At 33.4% G+C, this 9715-nt stretch overlaps 1 pseudogene; it reads right to left on the reverse strand.

Annotated features, from left to right (window-relative positions):
* Window positions 1-8103: 8103 nt before the first annotated feature.
* On the reverse strand, window positions 8104-9366 carry LOC108207225 (uncharacterized; annotated as a pseudogene).
* Window positions 9367-9715: the final 349 nt, after the last annotated feature.

The raw sequence follows: 9715 nt of genomic DNA on the forward strand, positions 1-9715 counted from the left end.
GATACGACTAACTCTCTTGGATAAACATCCGAGATGAACATTAACACCCAAACATAAGAGTTCTGTCTTATCTATTGCTCCGAAGCATACTTCGATAAGAAGTCTGGTACGTGGAATCATACTTCCACCCGACTTCTGACTCCGAAGCGCCTATATAAAGGGCTCTACCCCACCAAACTAGAACTACGTTTTGGACTTGATTCTTCTCCACGCAGAAGATACGTAGGCATCTCGCACCGAGACCAGTCCAAAGCACGAATCGCTCACACCCCTCGTTCTTAGATCCACAACAGTATATATATAAGAATGATATGGAATTTTTTATCTTTCTCATAGAAAAAATTAGCTAAGTCATTAATTAAGCTTACTATCCATTTAAACTCATATGAAATAGATAATAATGACTTGAGAAAAATCATTTTTTAGAATAAAGTGGAGCACATATGACTCATGACCTCTTAAAGATTAGGGCAACTTACTATCAATTAATCATGTAGAATTTTTAGATTAGAGAGTCACTAATAACTTCTGATTTTTATTAATAAAACCAAGTATCTCACAAATATTCGATTCATGCATAATACAAACATTCTAACATGTGCGAAAGGTATAATGATAGAGTTAATAGATTTATGTAAATGTGTCACAAGATGTCTCATTCAAATTACAAAAATTACATAAATCAATCTAGCATAAATCATTCTTGTAGAATTAATCAATTCTAACATATTTTGTGCATAATCAATTCTTGTTGAATCATTCTAACATAAATCACAACAATTATAAAAATTTGCAGGAGTTATACCAAGGTATAATAAGAAACACACAAATAAAAGTTTATCTCTAAATAATATAATCATCATTAAAAATTTTGAACTTTCGCGAAGATACATCACCAACAAAATTACATGTATTGAACTTAAAGCATTATCATACTTCAAAAATAACAAAAGGTACATTAATAACATCAGATTTTACCGAGTATGAAAAAGGACAATATTTAATACCCAAAATATCTACAAGAAAAGATACAAATCACAAAAGTTTTAAATAGCTCAGTTATCTTTAAAAATGCTAAGATTCATAAAAAACAAAGATGTGGCCATTTCACAGTAAATTACGAAATATCAAAATAATATAGAACTCAGAACCCGATCAGAATACAATTTAAACTTTTAAGATCAATAACTTCTGACAGGACAGAAAAATATGTTTCTAAATTGAATCTCTCGAGATGATCTTTAGAAATTGATATTATACATAATTTTTGATGTAATTCAATTTTATATGAAGTTTAGAAGTTGAGGTGTACCAATTCCAAAATCATATAAATAACTTAAGCCTATCTTATAATTCGACATATTAAAGAGAGGAATAGGAAAAATATTAGGTAAACAAAAGATCTTTTCGGGGAGTCTAAAATATTCAATTTCTTTGTTAAAGAAATACTATATGAATTTTAGGAGAAAAATGAACAAGCACAAGTCGAACATAAAGACTTAAAACATTACTCATAAAAGAAGATGATAAAGGTGTGTACCTTATAATCTTATAGTCATGACCGATTTTCAGATTAATCACTCCGAAAACTCTTTACTTTGAAACGAAAGAAGGGAACTCCGCCCTTCTGATAATAAGGACAAGCCATACCTTATACTAGAGCGAACCTTAACCACTTAAATTTGGGTACAAACAAATGTTGAACTGTTGGACTTCTTAAACATAAGATGCACCATCAAAGTAACGAAAACGGGAGCAACTCGTGCTGATAACGTGTGATATAATATAATAATATATATAAGAGACTAGAAGAGAGAAATGGAGAGAATATGGAGACTCATCTTATTATTTCTCATCTCACAAGCAATGTACATGCACCTCATTATATAGGACAATTGACATATGTTACAAGTGCAATGAAAAGCCAAAGGTTGGTAAGTTTAAAGGTGGGAGAGTTAAAGTGTTTAGATAATCAAAAGGTTAATAGGTATACAAGAAGTCATCCATATAATAATTGTTCATAACAACAATATGTTTGTTGGTTATATTTTTATCATATTTGGTTTGTTCATCGGACATGTTTGTTGTTGTTAATTTTTTTATGGGTTACTTTGTATACAGGAAAATAGTATTGACGTAACACTTTCACAATATCTGTTTACTTGGTTCAAGCACCTTTAAATGAAGACCGTATAAAATGAAGATTGTATATACAGTATTAAAAAAACAATGGTTGTTGCAAATAAGGCAAACAATGGTAGTTAATAGTTATAGACCGCCATATCATGGATATTGATATTTCTGTGCATAACCAATCCAAAAAATGGGAGGAAAGTGACAATGTTAGTGAGACCATGATTATTTTTCAAAAAATAAAAACACAACTTAAATTAAGATTCGTTGTGCTTTAAATCGTTAATTACATGTAGAAATTTATTTTCATTTTTCTCTCATGAATTATAGTCTAATTTTGCAATTTTGTATATTTATATTGGTACTGCATCGAGATACTTATAATATAAAATTTATTTTATTCCAATCACTAATAAAAAATTTATTGGCCGCCATATTTTTTTTATTCTATAAATATTAATATCAAATCATTAATATAATTTTTATAGGCCGCCGCAACGCGCGGCTTCTCAACTAGAATAACTAAAAATGTGGAATACAAATTATACTCATGTTGGCTTATTGACCGTACTAGGGTCATGTTCAAGAGAGAACCATTAGCGAGAAAACCTATAGAACTCTTACCTTATTTCTCGTATTAGTTAGGATACAGCAGTAGAACTTCACATGCAAAAAATGTCAATATCTATGTATTATATTTTAAAATTATTTTTGAACACACAGAACGATGAAAAAACATGAAAAACACATGTATTTAGATTTAGATCCTAAAAATCTATTTAAAATTTAGGTTTCTGCAGCAGAACCTTAGTGGTTCTATGGTTCTATTTCAACGACTGGTTCCCTCTTGAGCGTGACCCTATTATAGATTTATAGTGTAGTATAGATTTTATAAATATATTTGGCAACAGATATTCTCTACATTCGGGCATAAGGTCGAAATTTACATTCCATTGGCAGAGTATCCATCCAAGTTTGAATGGATTGAACGTGCATCAGGAATGTCATCAGAATTGGAGCCAAATTCATCACACAATTTGCTGGCGATCGTCTTTTGCTTTTATACTCTAGATAGTCCAAATGTTAACTGTTCGGTGAAGAATATCACAAGTGGTTTTATATGGAGTGATTGTTTTAATAATAAATATGGTGATGTATCAGTTGCAATAATACCAAATTCAATCTTGTCAATCAAAGACGGAGATGATATTGAAATTACAGCAGATGAAGATATATCTTGTGGGCTTCATGTACTGTACGAAACATAAACTACCATTGTCAATGTAAAACATAAAAAAAGAAGCCACCCCTCGAACAACGATTTGGAAAGTATCAAGAACTGGTTATCTCTTGGGAGCACCACTGTCATTGTTGAAGAAGAAAGATGCTACCCCTTGGTCAGTGATTTGGAATGTAAATTGAACTCGTTATCTCTTGGTAGCAACACTGTGAGTGTCAAAGAAGAAAGCAGCTACCCTTCTAAAAGCTTGAAGCATTTGAAATACACAGGTAACAAAAAATATAAAATTACATATGTTCACATAGTTTATAATGCATTTCCACCTACACAACACATGGCTGTCACAAACTCATTCATCCATGGTAATACAGTTACTTTGCCGTAACACCTACATTGATAAATAATGTGATCAAGACCTGAAATAAGTAGTTGAGTATGTTTTATGTTTTAACGATAAGATCATGGACTTGTTGTACAGTCTACGCTCTATGCTTGGAACCTGCCATGCAACATGGGACAATACCTGAAATTAGTAGTAGAGTCTGTGAGCTTTTTGGTTGTTCTTTAAGCTTTCTAATTGATGTTGTGTGTTTTTTAGTATTGTGAGCCAAGATAATCTGAATTGAAAATGCTAAACTACCGTTCCGGTGATTGTTGATTAGATGTATATATATTGAGCAGCTTTTTCCTTTTTTGGTTACAAAATTCATTTGCATTGGTATATATCATTTATGCTGATTTTTCTTGTTATTTTGGAGCTATCTATTTTGTTATTTAATTGATTGACTAGAGCAATTTGTTCTCTTTCTCCGATTTCGGCTCACTAATTCTGGTGGTTAAGTGTGCAAAATATGTCTTAGGAAGCCATAAAGAGTGTTAAGGGTTGAGTATATGTTACAGCCTAGAAAGCAGGGATACTCCATATAGGAGAAGAACTGCGAATGAGACACGCGGGGGTGCGGCGGAGTGTGTACGGGATACGCCACGTGGCGTATCGGTGGAGGCAGCGAGGGGGATACGCGGGGGTGCGGGAATGGGGGTGCGGGAGTGGCACGAATTGTAATTTAGAACAACTTTTTTTCAAAGAAAAAACTTCAAATTAATCAATCAAAACCTATGTTACTACTTGTCTATGTGTGATCGGATCCTTCGTTGTCATCGCCGGAAAATCTTCTGCAGGTTGTCGGAAAGAGCTGCATACTCACGGATAGATGAAGTTTGGCGAAGGACCACGGGGTAGAAGAGGGCAGAAGAAGAGGGGAGATGAATGGGGGAGATAAGAAAATAAAGTCTTCAGATCTGTGTTTCATGTATACGTATGTATACATACACTTTGGTGCACGTGAAATGAACCTGAACTCGGGGATGTCCACATTCATTTTTTAATCTTTTATTTACCTTTATCATTTAATGGGTTGCAGGCTTCCGGCTGTTTTAATTTCATGTAATACCAATCTGTACTACCAACACTAACATTAATTTTAGGAACTAATTAAACTTCTGAATTCACAATTTTAAATATAAAAATAAATGGTTTAATTGTTATGAAAATTTATAAATTATATTTATTTATATAATATATATATATATATATATATATATATATATATATATATATATATATATATATATATATATTTATATATATATATATAATATTTTTAATATTTTAATATTTGCCGTATCACCTCGCACCCGTATCCCCATATTTTGGAATTTGACGAATTCTCGTATCCACGTACTGCGCACCCGCACTCCCGCACCCGTACTCATGCTTCCTAGGTTACATCATACAATATATTGATGTCATGTGCAAAATATTACTCCCTGTGTCCCATTTAATTCTATACGTTTCTTTTTCACTGCTCGACACGCACTTCAATGCTCTTATAAAACATAGTTTTATAACTTATTTTTAAAATTTTCTTTTTCTAAATAAAAATATAATATTCAAACTTTTATACAGAAAAGAATAATATTAAAAATAAATTATAGAACTATACTTTATGGGAGCATTAAAGTTTGTGCCGCGTCCCCATCCCCCAATATATATAACTCAAGAGGACGGAGGGAGTACATTTATGAACTCTGGTTTGGGGATTATACAGGCACAATTTTGATGGAAGAGCTACAACATATGCATATTCCCCTGTTCTTTTTCATGTCAATTGTTTGTTATTTGTAAAGATTGACTAGGTGGAGCTGGATGGTCAGTCCACAACTTTCTCATTTTTGTAGCTTTTCTTTTCTTAGAGCAACTCCATGGGGGAGCTCCTGTTAGGCAAAAAAGCTGTTGTGGCAGTAAAAAAACAAATATAGCTATCCACCCATCAAAAGCACAGCTCCAACCGGTCCTATCTATTAGCTGAAAATTTAGCAATTCACAACAGAGACGCTACTTCTGTTGAACGTGAGAATCAGCATCTATAATTGACACATTATCTCCCGCGCTGTTCTTTTCTTCCTCCTCCCGCTCCCGCCCGAGCTGTTCTTTTTTTTCCTCCCGCTCCCGCTTCTTCTCTCTGCTGCTGCTTCTCTCTCTGCTACATCAGGAACAGGCGAGTTCATCTTCAATTACTATTGATTTTCTTATCTTTGTGTTGATTTCTTTATCTTTTATGTCATCCCTTTTGAAGTCTTCATATATATATGTATGTATAGATACAATTAGGTTTTTAGTAATTTTGGGGATTTTTCAGAATTTAATTAGTTCTTGTGATTTTGTTGTGAAATTAGAAATGGAAGGATCGTTTATATATTTGCTTAATGAGGGTTCATTTACTGAAATGGAAGATATGATATATACTCAGCCACCACAATTCCAGTCACAACCTCCACCCATGTCTCAGCCTCAAAAAGAAGCTCCAAAATCGAAAAAAGGCAAAAGATCAAAGAATTTTTTAATTGAAGAGGATATGTTGCTTGTTTCTGCGTGACTCAATGTTAGTATGGATCTGGTGCAAGGAAATAATCAGACTCATACAAGTTATTGGAATCGGATTTGGAACTATTACGAGGGAAACTTGATTATGGTTCGGCAACTTGCACTGCCCTGTTTGTTTTTTTGGTCATAATAGCACTGCCCTGTTGATTATCTTTTAGTGACTCAATATAGTTAAATTCCTAATCAGGTACTAGCTGTCTAAACAGAGTAGTTAGATATGTAGCACAATTTTAAATTTCACATCTGCTGAAATATTCTGTAAATTATTATATTCACAGAGTTCTGATATTAGATTTGGCAGCATATGTTCTGTAGTTAGCAACCTGCTATTTTACAGGTTAATCGATTTGATGCATCAATGTTTTAACAATGCATCAATGTTGGTTCTGGTTTTTAGTTGTCTGTGATATTGCTCCTTATTTTTCTTTTCATACTTCTTATTTGTCAGCTGAATTTTCTATTATAACTAAATACCATTACATATCCACAAGAACTTATAGTCAGGAACTTGGGTATCTAGAATCTTAACATGGCTGGTTAAAACAATTTACCGACTAGACCAAAATCTTGTCAATTAGCTGAAATTCGAGGAGACTAGGTTTGTGATGGTTGCATAGATTTGTATGCCAGAGGTGACACCTGATATATCCAGTAGATTCTTAACTTGGCCAGAATCTGCCTGAAATGGATGTACAAAATCAACAAGACAATTGACCTCCTAATATTCTTAAAAAATTAGTTGCTGAACGAGCTTTTGGTTTTCCTGCAGAAGTTCACAAAACTATTATGACACATATGCACTAAGGTCTGGTGCTAGTATCAGCCTCTGACTTAGCTACTTAACGTTAGTCCTAATATCGGTAAGATTAGTACTTGACTAGAAATTAAGGGGCACTAGTGTTGGCCTGATTCACTACCAAAATGTAACTGCAACATGACAAACAGTACTAGTAGTAGTTTTTTTGTTTTTTTATGCTATTTTACAGGTTAATCGATCTAATGCATCAATGTTTTAACAATGCAGGTAGATCAAGCGATAGAGGTGTACGAGAGAATTATCAAAGAGAAGTTTACATTTATACGTCACTGGACATCGTTGAGATTTGCTCCTAAATATCAGGCTAGTTTAGTAAAAAAAATCAAGCCAACTAAGGATAAAAGGGAGTTCTTCACAATCTGCTGATAGTCAGATTCCTATTACTCTTGAATATGATGAAGTGATGGAACGTCCACCTGGGAGAAAGGCCGCAAAGAAGTTAAAAAAAGCTTCAAATGAAGCAAAGGATGGGGAAGGCCTGGAAATTCTAAAAACAATGCAGAAAGATGCAGTGGCTATTGCTTCTTCAAGATTTGAATCAATTCAAATGAGCTTGCAACTACAGAAGGAAATCAGGGAGTTACAAAAAGAGGAGCTACAGATCCGCTCAGCAAAAGAGGAGCGTGAACGACAGAAAGAAGAGCGAGAAAGACAGAAAGAGGAGCGAGAAAGACAGATTTATGAAGCATCCATTATGGCAGTGGACACTACTCAGATGTTACTTGATCAAGCTAAATATTATAATGTCCTCAAAGCTAGGATCATGAAAAACATATTATAATTTTTTTTATGTATTTCACTTTAAGGTGACTATTATGTAATAGACTATTTTATGTATTAGACTGCAATTTGCTCATTTTATTAATCAATGCTCATTATTGTTCGTGACAATTACAAAAGCATAGTAAATAGACAAATATGAAAGAATTACATAGCAAATATGAAAAAAAAATATTACATAAGAAATATCTAATTCGTGTCACCGCCGTGAATTTGCCAAAGATGCTCTACAAGATCATTTTGCAATTGAACATGAGCTTGTTTGTCTCGAATTTGTTGGTGCACTTGAAGGAATTCCCTAAAGGTACTTGGATGACGTGGTATGTGCATAACAGTTGGTATTTCAGTATTTGTTTCAAAGTGTTCTTCTTCCATACTTAAATCCCTTTCATCCTCAATAATCATGTTATGCAATATTATGCAGGCGGTCATAATATATTTCATTGTGCCCACATCCTAAAATCGTGATGGTCCACGAATCATTGCAAACCTAGATTGCAACACTCCAAATGCTCTTTCAACATCTTTTCTAACAGATTCTTGTGCATTTGCAAAATATTTTTTTTTATTACCTTGAGGTTTTGAAATAGTTTTGACAAAAGTTGGCCAAGAGGGATATATACCATCAGTAAGATAATAACCAATGTTATATTCATGTCCATTGATGGTGTACCTCACCTCAGGACCGCGACCTTCTGCCAATTCTTCAAAAAGATGAGACCGATCTAACACATTAATATCATTCAACGACCCTGGTAATCCGAAAAAAGCATGCCATATCCACAAGTCTTTCAAAGCTATAGCTTCTAATATAATAGTTGGTTCATGAACATGACCTGTGTACATACCTTGCCAGCCAGCTGGACAATTCTTCCACTTCCAATGCATACAATCAATACTACCCAACATTCCGAGAAAGCCTCGTTGTTCATTCTCTGCTAGTAATCTAGACACATCTTCAGCATTTGGGCGTCTCAGATATTCAGTCCCGAAGACTTCAACAATTGATTTGAAAAACCTTCTTAGACTCTCTATGGCTGTACTCTCACCAATTCGAACATAATCATCAATTGCATTAGCTGCTGTTCCATATGCAAGCATCCTAAGTGCAGCTGTCACTTTTTGAAGTGAAGACAGGCCACGAACTCCCACAGCATCAGTTCGATGAGTAAAATAATTGTCATTAGCCGTAACTGCTTCTTCAATTCGCATAAATAATGTTCTACGCATCCGAAATCTTCGACGAAATTGTGTATCTGTATGTGTAGGTGTATCAGAAAAATAATCACGATACAGTCTAGCATGACCTTCTTCTCTATTGCGATCAATCACATGATGATTCATTGTGGAACCACCATGATACGAGACAGAATTTGCTCTTTCACGCTGATTATAAATGTAAGCCGCACCCATTCTCATCCTTGTTTGATGCTCTTCTTCTTCTGCATCCATTATATCAAGAATGAATTGTGTAGTATTATCCATTACAAAAGAGTATTTTGGATATGTGGATTTGAGTTTATGTGTTCTTCCAAGCCTGTTCAATTCTCAATTAGGGTAAAATTTACACCTTATACACTTACTGATACCTAAAATTTAGATTTATAAATTAGTGTTTTAATTTTAAAAATTATCTTATTTTTACAACAAATAAATAAAATTTGGGAATGAATTAATTTTAAAAATATATCATTTGCATTATAAATAAAATTATTTAAATATTTAAATAACATATATTCTTGTTAAAAACTTCATTTGATTAAATTAAGAAAATAATTTTTTTTGAGTTTTCTTTACAATA

The sequence above is a fragment of the Daucus carota genome, chromosome 2 (assembly GCF_001625215.2).
Source record: "Daucus carota subsp. sativus chromosome 2, DH1 v3.0, whole genome shotgun sequence".
NCBI lineage: Eukaryota > Viridiplantae > Streptophyta > Magnoliopsida > Apiales > Apiaceae > Daucus > Daucus carota.